The sequence below is a fragment of the Micrasema longulum genome, unplaced genomic scaffold, assembly GCF_059751315.1.
Source record: "Micrasema longulum isolate JH-2025_06_02 unplaced genomic scaffold, ASM5975131v1 h1tg000097l, whole genome shotgun sequence".
Lineage (NCBI taxonomy): Eukaryota > Metazoa > Arthropoda > Insecta > Trichoptera > Brachycentridae > Micrasema > Micrasema longulum.
The window spans coordinates 915,855-935,862 of record NW_028277303.1 but is presented as its reverse complement, the minus strand read 5'-3'; the positions used below and the strand labels follow the sequence as shown (position 1 = coordinate 935,862).

Sequence of the window (20,008 nt, the reverse complement as noted above, 5' to 3'; positions counted from 1 at the left end):
CATTTGAAATAAAATAACTTGAGCGTGATGACAATTCTAGGATAATTTTAATTCTCAGTAATCATTTCAAAACTAAATACGTATTTTCCCTGAATTATCCGCTTGAAGCGTGCAAGTGCGAATCTCGGTTAAGCTGAGACTAAGTAAACTCCCTTCCTGTAATACGTACTTTTGTTGTTCGTTCGCTCCCACGAACAGTTAAAAATCAAGACATTTACAGGGTTTATGACCTGGCATTGTATTTTTTTCACTTATTTTATTTCATATTTCTAAACTTAAGTTTTGCCCCGCATTTCACTGGTAAATTCATATATTGTTATTAAATGATGTCTATCAATCACCGGGTAGAAGTCCCCATCCCTAGTGTCGTAGACTCAATGAAATGCCCCCTAAAATTGAAATTATCGGATAAATCATAAGAACGTCGGCCTCGTGGTGTAATGGTCAGCGCGTTTGCCTACCATGCAAGAGGTCTCTGGTTCGATTCCCGACTTGGTTGATGTGAAATATTTATTAAAAATGGTGCTTTCCCACTAGAATATTCTCATTGTCCCTGGACTGGTACCTGAAGCGTAATACTGATCACCTTCATGTAACAATATTGATCAATATATGATGCGATTAGTGTACCAATTCAGTGCCCTATGCACCATTAGGTGCGGAAAAGGAATGATAATGATGATGATGAATCATTAGAACGCATTTTTTTCTTTACAAAAAAAGTAATTACACGTAATTACTTAAAACTCTTTATTTACGCTTAACACGGACATCCTTTTTCGATATTTTTTTAGCAATCTGTCCATTTTTATACTTAATAAATTAATAAATACATGACTGAAATTCAAGACATTTTTTTTTTTTTTATATAGGAGTTGCTTTATTATTTACCTTGCTTATAATAAACAAGGTTTATATTTCAAAAGTGGATTTTTCTACAATTAAATTTCTTTAAATTTATCTAAACTGTTGGGATCAGGAGGGATATACTAATGTGGGAAAATTAGGAACTTCTCAGCATTTGCTTATGTGGAGAGGAAACCACTCAAAGCTCTTCAGGAGAAGCCGGCCTGTTGGCAGTAGTCAACAGGCCTCCCGTTCCACTAGAAGAGTGTTCGGCATTTTCTTCCCTACTTTGGTTTATTTTACCAATAGCCTGCACTATATTTATGATGTATAAGTGTAATATTGATGATGTGTAAGTCAAGACATTAACAGGGCTTATGACAGGAATATGACAATTCAGCGCGTTTGCCTAGCATGCACGAGGTCTAGGGCTCGATACCCGACACGGTTGACATGAAATAATTATTTAAATGGGTGTTTTTACAGCGTAATAGTTTATAATCCCTGAACTGGTATCTGAAGCGTAAGACTTTTCATCTTACTTCATGTAACAAACAAATCATCAGGATACGCTGCGATTGGCTGACTAATGCAGCGCCCTAAGCACCATTAGGGGGCGGAAAGGAGATAATGATGATGACAGGAATAAATACTGTAAATACTTTGACTTTCATGTCACTTTATCAACAGCCGTTGTCCATCTCGAATAAAGATCAGAAAATATGCAACAATTAAGAAATCACGACCTCCTTGCGAGAAGAAAGATAACTGGCGACCCCCCCCCCCTTCCCCTCCTGCGACCAGCTTTTGCTTTGTTTGCAGAGGTCGCAGTCATGAGCAAAAGGTCTTGGGGGAGGAGTACAGATTCTTAAGATCTGGCGCTACCCCCTCAGGATGCCAATGTTTGTTTTTTATTCCTTACTTTTACCTCGCTAGGGCTCGCGACCCGCAGGTTGATAAACATGGATCTAGAAGATTAAATTAAGAGTTATTTGTCTACAAACATTTTCACATATTTACTCAAAACACTGTCACGTTGAAGTTATTTACCGAGCTGTTGTTTTTTTAGAACAATCATTGTATAAACCTTCGTGGATTATGATTTTATCGTGGATAAATTTAATAACGTGTACATAGCAATAATCGTAATTATACATTAATCGCACTTAACGTAAGCAAATCTATGTAAGATTGTGAAAAAAAAGGTGAAAGTGTATAGTGTATATGACTTATAAAATCTTTATTTATTCTTATAAATCTATTTCACCGCCTTCAAAGCAACTTTTCCAATCCTCGAAACAATTGCGAGTGTAGACTTTCGAAACGGCCTTTAAAGCGCGCAGTGATTTGGTTTTTATCTCTTCAATCGTGTCAAAACGGCGTCCCTGACGCGGCCTCTTCAGCTTAGGGAATGGCCAGAAGTTACACAATGCTAAATGATCTCGAAACACCAATGTAGTGTGAGATGGTGAGATGGTGCGTTATCGTGGTGCAAAAACCAAGAATTGCGTGCCCAGAATTCTGGTCTCTTTTTGCGAATAGCTTCACGTAAAAATTCCTCGTTAACAGTTAGGCCCGGCGCGGCGGAAGGAATCCATAGAGCACCACACACACGCGCGATCTTTTCGGTTTTGACTCACCTTTTGCACGGTATTCGCTTGATTGGTCGGTTGTTTTCGGGTCGTACGCATAGATCCGAGTCTCATCACCAGTTATCATGCATTTCATATTATCCTGATAGTAAAAAACATTGTTTCACAGACTTCGACGCGACGCTGTTTTACTCTTTTCAGGCACAAAACATCTTTCAAAATGGTCTGGACTGATCCAAATGAAATGTAAACAGTATCAACTAGGTTTCTTATTGTCCAACGACGTTTTTTGAGCACCAAATCTTTGATTTCCGTGTTGTTCACCAGTTGATGTTGATGGTGGTTCAGGGCGATTTTTGTCTTCGACGCTTTTTCTGCATTCTTTAAATTGTTTGTACCGCTTAAAAATATTTTTTTGTGAAATAATCTGACTACCGAAGGCCTTTTGTAACATTCTTAATATATTTGCAGCAGAAATTTCCAGACAAAGTTTGCTGCAACTTCGTTGCTCAACAAATTGTAAAAATCACTAGATTACCTTTTTGTTGTTCACAAAACAGGTGAGTAACTATTTGACAAATGCAGACAATGACATGAAATTTGACTCTTATGTCAGTGACAGTACTACCAACTTTAAAAAAAATTGCCAGAATCGAAGAGCCCACGAATTTAAAAATAAAAGAAATCACTCATTTTGTTATCACAGTAGCATGTGAAACGTAAGTTTTTTTCAATTGGTAAATATAGGATATACATTATGTGTAGGGTACTAAATAATTATAGAAATAAAAGACGAGTGAAACTTAAATCCACACATTTGTAATAACCTGTTACCGGTTTCATCGCTTTAGCGACATCTTTGAGACTGGTCTTTTATTTCTATAATAAATAACAATAAACTTCCATTAAGAATGTTTACTGACAATCTTTAATGTTTTAATAATTAAATCGTTCATTGATTTGTTAAACTCGATTAAAATATATTGAATTACATCATAGTAACTATAATTAAACGCGAATATACGTCTGAAATTGCAAAACTGAAAACATTTACGGATACAATCGAATTACGATTAATGAATTTGTTTCCAAGTATATTGGACACTTATATAGTTATATTTAAAGCCAACATACAATCCAATATACTTAGAAACAAATTCATTTCCATTTCATTTCATTTCCATTTCATTTCATTTCCATTTCCAAAATGGAAAATAATATGGATGTATTTAAAGCTCAAAAAATCTCGGAACTTCTTATAAATTAAGGGTCGTGTACCGATTTTACCAGTGTACGAATTTGCCCGTACTAATAGGTTGTTGCATAGACATAATATTTGTTTTACAAACAATTTAATATTACATTTCAGTCGTGTCAGTATTAAGGTTGAGTCTGATAAAAAAATAACGAAATCATAAGCTCTAGTCATTTTAAAACGGTGCTTTTTATAAAAAATAAGTAAATATGCATTGGAAAACAACTTTTTTAAAAATGTATTCCTGTTAAAAATATACATAAATGTTTTATATTACTAAAATATAGTTACTTTTCGACCGGCAGATGACATAACAAGAAAAAAAACCATGTTTAATTACATTAATTTTATGGTGTTTTAATTCTACGTGGAATTAATAGAGTACTCCGAAGTTAATAAACACCAAACGACGCGACGCTTGATATATCAAAGGATGCCGGGCCAGATATGATACTTGTTTTTTTTTAAAGAATTGCTGTGACACTATGTTTATCTCGAACAATATTATTTAATCAATCACTGAAAATAGGATGCTTTCCAAATTTACGGAAAGACAGTTTTTTTGGTTCCAATTCAAGAAGGGGGGACAGGAGTGATTAGCCAGCTAGTTTGAGAAACTAGTAAAACCAATTATATTTACGAATCAGCATTATTCTGTTTCAGTTCCACATTGACTTATTTACTACTTTACGAAGACCATTTATCAAAAGCTCTTTCAAAAATATGTCAGGTTGACTAGATATACATCGACTTTTCCAAGGCTTTTTCAAGGCTCATAAAGTTTTATTACTAAAATTAATGGAATTGTGCATGGATGGTGCTCTACTAAAGTGAATTAATCTCGATGACATCATTTTTTTTAGTAAAGTGTGGCAAAGCATTTTCAAGGAGCATCAAGGCAACTAGCAGTGTTTCACAAGGTTCAAATCTTGGCCCAGTACTTTTTATATGTTTTATTCGTGATATCGTAGATCAATTAAATAAAATACAATCACTCATATACATCGATGATCTGAAAGTATTGAAGATTGTTTCATTATTCAAGAAAATATTAATAATTTATGTTAATGGTGTAAAAATAATATGCTGTTTTTAAATATTTCTAAGTGTTCAGTAATTAGATTCTACGGAGGAAAAAATAAATATTTTTCTATTACACTTTACCCAATGAAGTTACAAATATAACAAACTAGAAAGAATTACAAGCAGAACTAAAACTCCTATCGTTGTGTGACAGAAAAGAAATGTCTAGTTTTATGTTGCACAGCAATATTAAACAAAATACAGCCGATCTCGATCACCTGTAGAGGAAGGTAAGGTGATCATCGTTACGTTTCGTGTGCGAGTTCAGGGACAATGAAATATTTCAGTGTAAAACCAGTTTTAGAAGCAAACATTTCATGGCAGCCTTCCCAGAAAACAAACCTAGGAGCACAAGCATGGTAGACAAACGCACCTACCACTACACTACAAATCGGACATTTCTCCACTCGATTGCCTTTTTCGGGATTTTTATCTGAAAGCAGCCATCAAATTAAAAACAATTGTTGATGGTTCAGTTTTGTTTTTTTTATATTCACAAATTGTTTATAACCTATGAATATGTAAACGTAAATAAATAAAACAGAGAGATGTGGCGTTCAATCCCCTTTCCTTACTCGCTCGTGAAAACAGCGCGATGGTTTGTTGTTGTATGTTTCACTTCTTATTGTAAATAAATTTTACTAATATTTACTTTTCTCATGGGTAATATAAAGAGAAATATTTTTTCTTGTAAATCATTTTTTCAAATATATTTTTTTATTGAATATTTATGAAGTAAGCGTGCAACATGGGTTTTTTGTGATAATAGGTAATTAATTTTGTTACAATGAATACGAAAATGGTTCTTCGAACCGTTATTAAATAAACAAACATATTTTGGAAAAAAAAGTAATACAGGTACCCACAGCATATTTTTAAAAGTTTATCGGAAATATAATTACTTTACAATTTAAGTGCGCACAGGTGTAACACAAGTCTCTTACAAAATCATCGTTCCTTGAAGGAAAATAACAATTTTAATAAATAACCGACGGAATAAAAATACTCGAACATTAAAAAAAAATGAGAATTTAAAGCCAAATTAAAGAAACATAATATGAAACCCACACCATTCTAACTTCCATACAGTATTTATTGTGTGCAAAAATTAAGTAAATTACTTTTATTAATTTATTTATTATTATTATTAATTTATTTATTATTATTATTAATTTATTTATTTATTTACGGACGTATCCATTGTGAAATGTCAAATACATTTCTTTATAATATATGCAGGTACAAATTAAATTAAATACAACCAAATAAACTAAAAGCTAGGACAAAAATATTATAATAATTACTACCTTAAGACCAGATCTGGTCTATCTAAGTTATTGTTTAAATCTAAAAAGACTTACACCATAAAGTCCAGATCTTCTATCGAGTTAACAATGCGTCACAATCGGGACATTTGTGCATGCAAAACCTATAGTTTGTGATATGCTGTTCCTTGATCAGCACATTATTATTTCGCAACCGGCGCATCGGAACATTGAATAAAAAAAAATGTCTAAATAACGGTAAAACGACCACCATCGAGAGGTAGCGATCATCTTCAACGGAGAGGTAGCAACGTTACATAAATATAAACTGTGCGTAAAATGTAATTATTCTACATTTTTCATAAAATAAATACGAAAAAATATGAAATACAAAAATACTAAACCAAGATTAAACAACAAAATTTTTAATTTTGACCCGTCCTACATGCATAATAGAAAAAAAAACAATAAGTATTAATGTAGAGTATTCTTACCTCGGCCTCGTGGTGTAATGGTCAGCGCATTTGCCTACCATGCAAGAGGTCTCGGGTTCGATTCCCGACATGGTTGATATTCCCCATTTGGTTCGAAAAGGGAATGATGATGATTCTTACCTTTTAAAATTAAATTAAGAACACACTCTTGTCTAGGTACCTATTAGTTTTTTTTAAATATTATGAGTTACAACTAGCTTAAATGGATGTATTAAAGTTAACTTATTTATTTATCAAACTACAACCATTCGCTTTTGAAATTTAATCTGCATAAAATGCATCGGGGTATTATTTGTACTTAAGCCAGGAATCGAAAACAATTTAACTCAATATGAAAACTTTATTTTTCTAGAGAACTTTCGCAATAAACCTTATGGATTTCTAAAACCTAAAAAAAAATCTGACGGTTAATTTACAACAAACGAAATAAAGCCATACATATATTTAATGTTGTTTCTCCGCTATAAATAAGTAGGTATTTTATTATTGATGACATTAACACGAAGACGAAATATTCCCATTATTAAAAAAAAAAAATCGTCTTAGTAAATATAATTGTATTTGCTGCTCTGTATCTTTTGAGGGTAAAGTCTGGCGCATACTCAAAATGTATATTTATAAAAATTCAAGCTGGACGGACTGAGGTAATTTCGCGGTCTCACAAATCAGAGGTCCGACGCCTGAACCTCGCAGCCGGAAGTAAAACTGAAATACAGGGTGGGGAGGAGCCAACAAAACAGATGTACATTTGTTATAAATTGACGTCACCGTTTATGTCTTCCTCAAAAAATAAATATATCTATAAATGCACCGTTTTCGGTGGGAGAAACTGGCCGATTACTGAAGCTAATTTTTGCATACAAAATGTATACTGTATGCTAACATTTCAAAACCCAGTTGGTGTTTTTTCGTCCTGGAGGGAGCTCGCAGATTACAGATATTATTTGAAGCTTCTGTATTTGGAAGATAGCATATCGTACATTATTTTCTAAGGAACATTTTACTTTGATAGTATACAGCAGTTGACATATGACACCTGTTCTTTCGTCCGCCCGTCTTAATGTAATGATAGTAACGCTCCGCTGTGTGTCTATGTGTCAATTTTCGGCATTTTTCATTTTTAGAAGGAATCAAAGCGGACGGTGGCGGTTACGTGGCGGTGCTCGGTGTTAACATTTTTGTTGCAATATTATATCGAATATATCTAATGAGTATCATTGTTTTATCTTTTTAGACTTTTGCACAAATGTATTGTATTAAAATAAGGGAGCATATACATACATATATCGCGAAGATATAAATTGTTTTTTTTTAAGTTAAATTGGTCGATTATCGGTAGAAATTATTTCTTAATTACTTATACATACATTTATGCAGGTACAATTTTTTTTTAAATATAGCTTGCCTAAAAAGTCACCGTTCGCATTTAGTGAGGTGCCACGATTCTCATCCATAGAGAATAAGTAGGACCATCCGTAATTTAAAAAAATGTTTGGAAGAGCTGAAGACTTAATTTCAAGACTTTTTTCAGAAAACTTAATAATTTTAGTGTTACTTTTCAACAAATTAATTACCATTTAAAATGGTTCTATTTAATTTTTTTACTGAAATATGAATTAAAACTGTTGAAAACTAAAAAAACACAATATGCACACACTCACACGCATCTTCTTACTCCTAATGGCTCATTTCACACGTATCGTCAAAATCCACATAGCACAGTAAAACTAGGGTGGATTGACATTATTTTGTATGTTTTAGCTCTTAAAAGACTGTGCTGAAAAATTACGCAAAATAATTGCAAGCAATTACATTAAGCAAAAGATGACATATTTAAAATAAATTAAAAGCAATATATATATATATATATATACATATGCTGTTTAATAATCTATTTTCCATAATTTATAAAAATAATCACATATTTTAGGCCTGTTTTAGCAAAATATATATAAAAAAAAATTATAAGGTACATAATACATTTTTTCAAGTCTTGTATTCTATGTAAATTCATGCGACATACACACACAAGGAAATGGATGTATTGAGCGGCTTCTCACAGATAAAAATCATGCAAAATAAAATTTAGTTGAAGTTAGTCGGCCTCATGGTGTACTTGTTATTGCGTTTGTCTTGAAATATTATGCAATAAAAATGGTATTGTAATTACTAATACAAAGGTTTCAGATGCGAGACTTCAGGGAAACATTCCTTCTAGTAAAATTATAAAAATCCTAATTTATTTATTTTTTACAATTTTTTTTTATAAAAATATTTTGTATATAACCTCAAAATGATGAAAAACCTTCATTTCTCGTTTTAACACATCTTCCACAAAACCCTACCTCTCCCCTACCCAGCCGCTTTCCTTGCCCGCGAAACACCGTGTATGTTTACTGGCAGAAAACGCACTAACCAGTACACCACGGGGCCGACTTATCTCCACTCAATTTAAGATTGTGGGATTTTTACCTGAACGTTTTTACGTTGCTAACCTCCATCAAGCGAAAATCGGTATTTTCTGAAAAATAAATCGGAATATTTCGGTAGATTCATTTTAAAATTTAAATTAAACAATTATTCAAGATTTAAAAAATTAAACCTTTACCGTATTAAAAACAATTGTAATTTTAATACAGAAATGGAAAAAACAAGGCAATGTTTAAAAATCGGTAGAATTTCAATCGAATTTGGTATATCGGTAGATTATTCCCAAAACCGGTAGGGCTGACAACGCTGCCTGGGGAGTACCGTCAAATAAATTAAAAATATAAAAAAATATTTCAATCTACCCTAATTTTGCCGTGTTGTGTAAAATAGGATGATACGTACGAAATGGGACAAAAGCACAAATCTAAATGGAACACAGTACTTGTAAACAAAAGTTTTTTAATAAAAACAAATTTCATTAAAAAAACAGATATTTGGTTTTGCTTTAGATAACGTAAACTTCATATTACTAGTAGATTCATAAAACGATTAACCTATTTTACATGGTTATGAACTTTTATGATTTCCTAAACAGATTAGAATTTAGAAATAAATAAATGATAATTTCAGCTCAGTGATTCGATGGTTGAGCTTCAAATAGCTAAATCGCTCCCCTCGTATTGATCGCTGGGCTGAGGGAGGGTCGTGCGGTGGGCGGAGGCAAGGGAGGCGCATACAGAATACATTACGAAGGGTAGTCGCCCTCTATCTCAGGAGTACATGACATCATCATTTGAGCACCAACACTTAAATGCTTACTCACTGCAATACATCGGAATGCATTCACCACACTAGTTTTATCCCAATAAAGCATTGGGTCTCATTACTTACAACCGATTAACTAACAATCTGTACCGTATTCCCAATTAATTTTATTCCATATAAATACTCTAATTTTCTTATGAAATATTCGAGAGCACTATATATTTATATTCGTTTGTCGATAAACATTCTTAGGGAACTAAATAATTTATTATAATACTCTATTTGAAATTCTATTGAAAGTTGTGGATAACCAATTGTCCACCACGCGGCTTGCGTGTTTGTCTACCTGAAATGCGGTCTGGAGTTCAATTCCTGACAAGCTTGACGTGAAATATATCTTTAAAATGTTTTTTTATGCTGCAGTATTTCTGAGTCCCTGGCACCTGCGTAAGACCTCGTCTTCACGTGACAAGTGTTGTAGATACACTGCAGTTGTTGCAGTGCCTGTACAACATTCTATTAAGGCAATAATAAGGATTATTTTTTAGAAATCTAATATATATTATCTGAAACTTATTCTTCCTTTTCAGCCTGTAACCGTCCACTTCTGAACGCAGGCCCCCTCCATCATTCTCCATGCCAAACGGTCTTGGGCTATTTGCACCCACGCTGTTCCCGAACGCTTCACAATATCATTTCTCCAGCGGCGATGGGGTCGTCCGGGTTTCTTTAATTTTTTTACTTTTTAAACTAATCAGATGAAAATGTTATATTTACATATTTAGATTATATATTATAAATATTTCTTCTAATAAAATATTTTTAATGGGTTATGTTGTATTTAAAACTTGTGGTCTAGAAGTCTTCATATAGACCACTGTAAAAATTTTGTATACTTTTTGTAATATTATTTTTGTTGTATTGTGTTCCGCCATTTGAGTATTTCATGTTAGAGATTCTGCCTTTGACTTTAAACATTTTAGGTTTATATTTTATGGTCTATTGCATTATTCGTATATTGTATATTTCCCGAAAGTATTTTTAAACTTCTTGTTAAAAATTTAATATTCTAGAGAATCCCTAGGAATTGTCTTCCTTTTTATAATCATTTTATGGGTTTCTGGTGAAAGTCTTGAATTTGTAGCTGGAGTCATTGTATATATTTTAATTGTTGTTGTAATGATATTATAAGTAATTGTAGAAGAGAGTTCGTCAATGTTTTTCTCTTGTAACTGTTTACGAGGGCCGATTTTTATAGCTTTGAGCCGGAAATTCAAATCTTTTTTTGTCTTCTAGAGTCGTATTGGTAGAGCGAGGAATCTTAAATACAAGCCTCTCCTCTCCAATTTAGTATTGATGCATATCTTAGCATTACCATTCTGTGGTCGCTATCGTATCGAATTTGTTCAGGAAAAAAACATCTTTTAAAATCTGTCTCGTTGAGCGAAAAATGCAGCCATTTTTGTTATGGAATCTGAGCTATTACACGTCCATTTTATTTAAGAAGGTTCTTTTTAAAGGTAGACATACAAAATGGTTTCTGTTATTTCTTTGTTTCAGACCAAAACTCCCAATACAATTAGGGTTTGATAGATTTTTGGTACCAATCTTTGCATTAAAGTCTTCCATTATCACAGCGAAATAAGTATTTTCCATATTTTTGGCTGTAGCAATATCATCATACAATATCTGATAACACTATTAACTTATTACTAAAAATACGTTCTTATTTATCCAAGTACTTTGTATTCCAAAAGGTATTTACATTTTTTAAATTGGTCTTTACCATTATCATCACCCCCCTTTCCGCACCCAGTGGTGCATAGGGCACTGCATTCATAAACCAAATACAGCTTAGTTTTATAATCTGTTACGTGAAGGTGAGGTGATCAGTCTTATGCGGGTGCCAGTCCAGAAACAATAAAATATTCCATTTCAAAAAGTCTTTGAAATCAAAAATTTACGTCCATCATGCCAGGAATCGAACCCGGACCTCAAGAATGATAGGCGAATACGTCAACGTACTGATAATTTTGTTTACCTTTCTGGACTGGTATTCTGAACGGAATTGCGCGCGAAGAGATAGCTCTGTTAGCGTGTATTTAGTACGTAAAATCGCATTAAAAATGCGTTTTCTACGCGCGCTTTTGCGTTCAGAATACCACCCCTGATCATGGTCTATCACTTCGCTCTTCTCAAAAGAGGACACTTTCTATTCTTCGACATACGCATCATTCTTCAGTAAATCCGTTTCCGTTCATTGTGTCAGACTTTGGAATGAAATAAGCTACCCCTCTATATTAAAAATGCACCTTCCATGGCCAAATTCGAGAAACGCCTGAAACATTATAATATGGTCTAAAATTTGTATTTATTTTACATTACACGAGTATAACCTAAGTTATCTTTATTTTTTATTAACTGCATCCACTTCCCGTCTCTTTCTAAACTCCTTGACCAATCCCACATTCCTTGTCATAGTATAATGAGAATAAAAAATGTTTTCATTAATAAATTTGAATGTACAAGCTCCGCTTAAAAATATCTGAAATGCGAAAAAATATGTATATTTTTTTTATTAGAAATTTTTACCAATTTTTCATTAGTCTGCCTATTGGTTGGCAGGAAGATATTGGCTTTAGTAATAAGTCCGCCAAAGTGCATATATTATTGTACTTTAAGTTGTAATAAAAACAAAAATTGAAATACAATTTACAACAAATAATCCTGTTGGGTATCTATAATGCATTTTTCGTTTAAATTATTCATTGAATAATTTCTGCCTTTGTTTTGGGAGGTATAATATTGTTCATGGGTGTAATTAATCCATTTAACGTTTGGATTGAAAACGCCAACAATTACATTACTGCGTCCAAAATGTATACAGGTTAGTGTCGGTATTTAATTCGTATCGTGAATAGCGCATGATTGACTCGTAATAGGAATTTAATTACGGTATTGAGATGAAATAACATTAGTGAATGCGATATTACTGATGTAATATTTTCGATACAAACTCTGTTAATGCATTAAAATGTAATCTCACTGGTTATTTTTTTTTTAAAGTAATGATTTAAAAAAATATTTTTTATAATCAAATTTAACTTTGTTTTATTGGATACGTATGTTTGTTTATTTCTTTGGATATATAAATTATACATTGGTGGATTAATTGCCAAATGGCAACTTCTTCCAACCAACTGATAAAGAAAAGGTGTTATTTAGATTATTTTAGCTCTAAAAAAATATTTTGACGTTTCATCATCAGTGTATCATCAGCCAGATATTAAGTAAGTGTAAATACATAAAAAATATAAATTCTAAATAAATCACTCTCTAAGGGGGTAGAGAAGATTCAGAATACCACCTGAACCGCTCTCGCGGCCGTAGAAAACACTTACATACAAAATACGCGAGATAAAAACTTTTTCTACGGTCGCGAGAGCTTCTGGAATATCACCCCTGGGCAGGTATTCCAAACGCTCTCGCGGCTGGATTATCTCGTGTATTTATATGCACAATACACGAGAAAAACTGTTTTCTTTTTCCTTGCCTTTATGTAACAGATGATCTAAATACGCTGCATTGGGTGCGTCAATACAGTGCCCTATGCACCACTAGATGCAGAAAGGGGCATGATGATGAATAAAAGTATTGAGAGCACAAAAGTATTCACCACAGTCAGACTAAAGAATCGTATAAAACTCACTTCATCGTAACTACTATACCACGCCGTATTAATGGATTCTTGTTTAACGCAGACCAGAAACCAATCTGTATTTAAAATTTCTAATGTTCCACAAAAACTTTTTAAAATTAATTTGTTAATAGAACCTGCAATGTGTGTAATCAGAAATTAAATTCTATTGATATTAATAACATATCTTTAACTTCCTTTAATTTTTTTTTTTTTTTTAAACATTTAAGTTGTGATGTTGCGCCTTGAATCCGCAGCCGATAATATGCAGGTTATGTGCAGTTCTGTATGTGGGCACATAATAAATGTACTCTGTATGGTCGGTCAACTATAGTGTATTATATATTATAATGTGCAACTGTGTGATCAATATTCAAAAGTAGATATATTTGTAATAATATGTATTACATTTACGTTTTTAGTAATCTTATAAGTTTTGTAAGATTAGTTAGTTTATGTTGTATATATTTTTTATGTGACAACATTTACAATAACAATATTACATGGAAGCCTCTAATGAGGAAGTTCAGTGGGTTTTTTTTATTTATTCATGGACTATTAAACTAAGTCAAAAAAAAAAAATAGAGAAAGATGCTAGTGTTCAGAGAAAGAGTTCGTTTTGCAGTACAATTTTTATTTTTAAAAAATGCAATATTTATAATTTTTAAAATATCCTACAATAAATATTGTTACTTATTTTTTTGGTTTTTTATATTTTATTTCATTGGAAAGCCAACAGTCATTTATGAATTTATAAGATACAATTATATTATAAATACATATCATCAATCATCGTTTTCTTGCGCGGTGTAAAAATTAGAGCATTAAATTGTACAGCAAAGTTTCTTGAAAATGTACGGAAAAAAAATAATAAAAAATATTTTGATTAAAACGCACTACTTTGAATGACGTCACTGGTTCATGTAAATCAACCTATGATCTGAGAGCCATGGAAGATTTCCGGTCTGCTTGTCGCTTCTGGACCAATGGGAAGAACTGAATGAGAATAAGCGGAAATGAACCTCTGACTTTACACGCGGAGTTATTTCAGAAATACAAAACTTTAAAAATTCGTAGCGCTGATAATACGATCTATAAAAATTACATTAATAATTATCACTATCAAAAAGATTTAAGAAATATTTTTTGATTGCGACACTTCTGGATTTTTTGTTAAATTTTTCGTGTTTTAGCTCATCAAGCAGTTTATTATATTCGGAATAGCCAATATTTTCCAAAGACCTGCAGCCGAAATTTGTTGAGCGAAACTTAGACCCATGAAGATTCCCTGAGTAACGCGTATTGTAATTGTGAATATCATGACCAAATGTGCATTTTAAATTTGAGTGAACAGAAAAGTTTATGATATTTAAAATAGCATTTGTTATGTCATGCAGTGGCATCACCTTGAAAGGAAGTATCTTTGTTTGCCGGTAGATATCCTTGACATGGGAATCCCATTTAAGTCCAAGAATGTTTCTTAGAGCTCTGTTCTGAAGAACTTGTATTTCCGAGATCTGATTTTTGCTGGCAAAACCCCATATGCATGATAGATAAGATAGGTGGGAATGAATCATAGCGTAGTAGACGGCAAACAAAACGGGATGAGGAAGCAAGGCTCAAAGTCTATGCAATACGCCAGTTACGGGTGCTATTTTTTATTTAACATGCTCAAATTGGTAGCTCCATGAAAGTTGAGCTCCGTTTTAATTGACTTAAAGACTGAATAAAAATTAAACATAAGCATCAAACAATCATAAACTGTTTTGGTTTCTAAAATGGCCCTTAATGTACCTGGCTACCGCACCCGTCACACGAATCTATCTCTTTTCCATGTGCCTACTGTTCGCACCAACTATGCAAGGACCTCTCTTCTGATTAGCTTGGCGCGTAATTATAATGTATTTTTCAATAATTATATTTAACTAATATAATTATTAAAGATATATTTAACTGCAGTAAACTCAATTTTAAAACAAGAATGAATAAATTATTATTTGAAAAAAATTAGGTTTCTTTATAAAAAATAAATATATTATTTCATTATTAATTTAAGTTGTTTCTATTCACTCATATCAAACACACACTCACCCTGTCCATAAACCCACCCTCACACCCATAAACACTCACACACATATTCACATACCTACCTAAACTGCACTCCACTCACTTACCCACGCATCCTCCCACACAAAAACTAACTGAACTGGATTTTTATAATTGTATTTATCTGGAAAACTGATTTGGCTTTATTTTATGTTTTTTATAATGTTGTATATATTATTTTGTATTGCTGTTGTTTTTCTGAATAAATTTTTATTTAAATTTTTAAAAAAACAATTTGGCGGTGCAACGGGAGTACGTAATTTTGTTGATTTTGGACAATGAGATTTCAGATTAACGAGCTGCACAGAGCAACGACTGCGAACTGCGGCCGGTACAAATACTAAGTACAGTACAACAACAACAACAAACCATCACGCCGTTTCCCCGTAAGGGTAGGCAGAGAGGATAGAACGCCACAACACTCTATCATTCCATACAGATCTCGCTTCCTCTACATTCATACATCTTCTCATGCACGCGCGCCGATTATTCCGACTTTCGGCATGTCCATCTTCAAGTATTAGTTGGATTTGATCATGTCTTTCTCGGTCTTCCTCTATTTCTGCATCCATCAACATTCGCATTGTAAATATTCTTAGCCGTTCGTTCGCTGTCCATTCCAAACCAGCGCAGAGCTCCTTTCTTGGTTTTGTCGATAATGCTATCTATCGTACATAGTTTTACCACACATTCGCCTGAGACATCGTATTTCGACAGCATTAAGCCTACTTCCATCCCTGTTTTTGCAAGTGCATACTTCGCTCCCATACATCAGTGTCGGGACCAGGACTCCGCTGTGAACGTCTAATTTTGCCTCTTCTGACAAACAAGTACAGTACATATAGATAAAAATCGGGTTGTGGTTCTGTGGCTAGTTTTGCGGGATGACGGATCAGAGGTTCGAGGCTCTGCTAGCGTGTATTTAGTATCCGCGTTAAAAATGCGTTTTCTACGCGCGCTTTTGAGTTCAGAACACCACCCTGCGGTGCTTTTTTGAACCGCTCTGTCGGCCGTAAAAGAACACTTTTATTTTGTGTATTTACATACAAAATACGCGCGATAAAAGTTTTTTCTACGGCCGAAACAGCGTTTGGAATATCACCCCTGTTGCTCAATCTCAAATAACTATCGACGTGCTAAGCATTTGAGAGATCACAATGAACATGCTTAAGTTATCGCAGTCATAAGTCAACGCTTGTGTCGGTTTGTTTTTTGTTTCTCACAAACACACCTGTCAGAACAGTTGTTCCAATACATGAAGGTGCTGGATATGAGACAACTGTACCTAAAAGAAGCACACTTCTGGTCGAACGATAAGGAGGTCTCAGCAAAATGCCGTACGAGGTTTTCCCAGAGCATGAATTATGTCATACCCAAAAGTAAGTAAGACTTTTGCTTAGAAACATCTCTCATTTATCGCACCGAGAGTTTTCAATATTTTGGAAGAGCGTATTAAGCTCTCAAGGACAAAAACTATTTTCAAGAAAGGAGTTAAGGACTGGATTTTTCCTAGTGGAAGGGATTTAAGTAGGAAACTCCTTGATGATTTTCCGAATGTTTGAGTTTATTGTTTACCATATTGATGTGCCATATCTCATGTGTCTATGTCAACTAATTGCTCGTCCCATCGAGTTGGGACTTATGTCTCAAATAATGTAAAATAAACTTATGTATGTAAATAAAATAAAATAAATAAAATAAATAAAAGAAATAAAATAAATAAAATAATTAAAATAAATAAAATAATAAAAATAAATAAAATAAATCAATTAAATAAATAAAATAAATAAATAAAAAAATAAAAAATAAAAAATAAATGAAATAAATAAAATAATTAAAATAAATTAAATAATTAAAATAAATAAAATAAATAAATTTTTATTCACTTGTCATAAATGTTTTGCCTCTCTGTTGCAACAAATTTAAAAAAACATTTCGTTTTTGGTCATCTGTGTGTTTATTCTCGAGAGAGTAAATAATCGGGAACAGAGAATTAATTTACGAATATGCCTTGGATATACATGAAGATAAGCTATTAGACACATTGAAATAGATACATTTGATCAATCAATTTTGGTTAATAGTTTGGCAAAAATAACAAATGTCGTATGCAAAATGGGTTAAAATTCAACAGAGTTTTTATCAGATTGTATGTGCATTCTTAACATGTTGTACAAACACCCCCGATACGTCGACAACGAATAATATTTTATATTCTGAATAAAATATAACTCACGAGTTAGCTATTTACTATATATTCTAGTTAGGAATCAGCGAGTCGCGCTGAGCACTGAAACACTGGGGAACAGAGGTTCATTTGGAAAGCGTAGAGAAAGTGGTAACAAAGTGAATACGGTTTTTTGTCGTGCTCCAAAAATTTAACGAAGTTTCGCGATTTAATTACACGTTACTTACTGTATAACGCAATGTACTTATTTACTTTTGAATTAAAACATACAATATGCCAAAATACACTGGAGTTAAATAAATATGTTGTGTAAACATTGTAATATTTTGACCATGTTTCTATAAATTCGCGCTATTAATGTATGGAACGTTACTTGAAAATCGAATACACCAATTGACATTAGCATCAAACACAATACAAATTCTTGCAACTGTAAACAAATGATTAATAATTCATCTTACCTGAATCATAAATCTAGTTTTGTTTAACCTAGGTGGTAAATAGTTCTCGTTCCGCTCACAGTCTCCATGCTAGAATATGATTAGGAAACGAACCACCATATAAAACCAAACACTATTATTTCAAAATACAAATTCCGCAAAGAACCATCACAAAGTCGGTTAGTAATTTTCTTGGTTAAGTTTGTTCCACCTGGAAAGGTGTTTGGCAAAGACGACGAAACTTCAAACACAAATATTAAGTTTTTAGGCGCGAACAAAGAGTTTTATATATTAAAAGCATCGCGGATTGTTTCACTGATTGTCAATTCGTGCCGAATGTTTCAGATACTTATAAGTTTGAATAACTTCTTATAAAAATCTACGCTACACCAGATGACACTTGTATAATTTTACGACCCGCGCTACCTACGAACTGTACAAACCGATCGCGTAAAGTAAAAAGTAAAAACATAAAGTAAACCTACTACTACTATTATAAGTCTACCTAGTGAATACAGGTAAACATAAACACGGATTCCCTATAATACAAACACGACTTTGTATGTGTGCATAAAGTATATACACGCAGCGAGAATTATCACCACCAACGTACTTACGTACTAACACTAACACAAAACCATAGATATAAACCACCTTTTGAACATTCCATAGAATCAAGACGTTTATTTACCTGTCCTATGGCATAGAGCTCAACTAATTTTTCCGCTTATTTTTAAATAATAAAAACTTTCACGCATATTTCAAAGCAGGACCAGTATTTATTATGTACTCAAATAATCTCTACAGTTACGAGGCTTGCTCCACTTCTATCAAGTGCACTGCTGTCAGGTAATAGGGATATCTTAATTTGAATTAATTTGCAAGTCAATTTATAAATATGAAATTAGCATGCTTTTTAATAAAAATATGCTATAATTTTTGTTGAAAACCATTAAACGGATGTGTGGTTTTTATAATATTATTATGGGTACCTTATACAGTGCTGTTTTTTTCTTTTATATGGGGATATTATACAACAACTAACATTAAGGTGACTTAAATTTACCACCATGCACTTATATTTTACTTTCATACACTAACTTTTATCTACTTATTTAAAAACTATCCACTATTTTAAATAATTCTGAAGTATCAATATCTTAAATTGTTTACACGTATCATTTATAAATCACTATAAAAAATATAAAGTTTTTAATCATTTAAATTCAGGTTTATTTTTATACATTTTCAATCCTTTAAAAAAAAAGTAAACTATTTCGTATTTGTCATTACCTGCTTATTATTTATTTAAATAATTTAGAAAACAAGTCCGATATATTACATCACTCTGACAGTTTATTCATTTTACACCAACAGAGCTTAACATTTTACGTCACAGAGCTTGAATATCGAATTTGGCAAAATAGTTGAATAAAGATATAAACTTTTTGTACTGTTTTTCATTTTTTTATTAAAGGAAGAGTTATATGAATCACTCTACATCTACCTTTTGAAATTTAGTAAATTAAAATAATATTTAGACTCTGCTTTTTACATATATACTAATAGTATTATAATATTTTTCCATTATGTTGTATGCCAACTCAACACAGAGTTCTTGGCCTCACAGAGTCAGGGATATGATATTTATTTTATGTAATATGTATCTTTGTATGAAAAAGTAAAAATATATTTTTTTTAAATTTGACAACTGCTTTTTTATTAATTTTTGTTGGCCATGTCTTATTTGGTAATTTGTATCCTATTCTATCATTCTTTATTGACATATTAATTTAATTGTTTCAACATGAGCAATCCTCCTTTGTGGCTCTTCACTTACTTATTCT

The 20,008-nt window shown here is 32.5% G+C and overlaps 1 protein-coding gene across 2 annotated transcripts in view; it reads right to left on the bottom strand.

Moving 5' to 3' along the window:
- The window catches only part of LOC148284689 (ras-GEF domain-containing family member 1B-like), a 151,202-nt gene extending 132,456 nt beyond the window's left edge, over window positions 1-18,746 (bottom strand). The window contains exon 1 of one of the 2 annotated variants that reach the window (XR_015824064.1): window positions 18,183-18,746. The gene's annotated coding sequence lies outside the window, so the exon portion shown is untranslated. The remainder of the gene's footprint in view (window positions 1-18,182) is intronic. The other variant, XM_088235888.1, reaches the window with a different exon arrangement.
- Window positions 18,747-20,008: the final 1,262 nt, after the last annotated feature.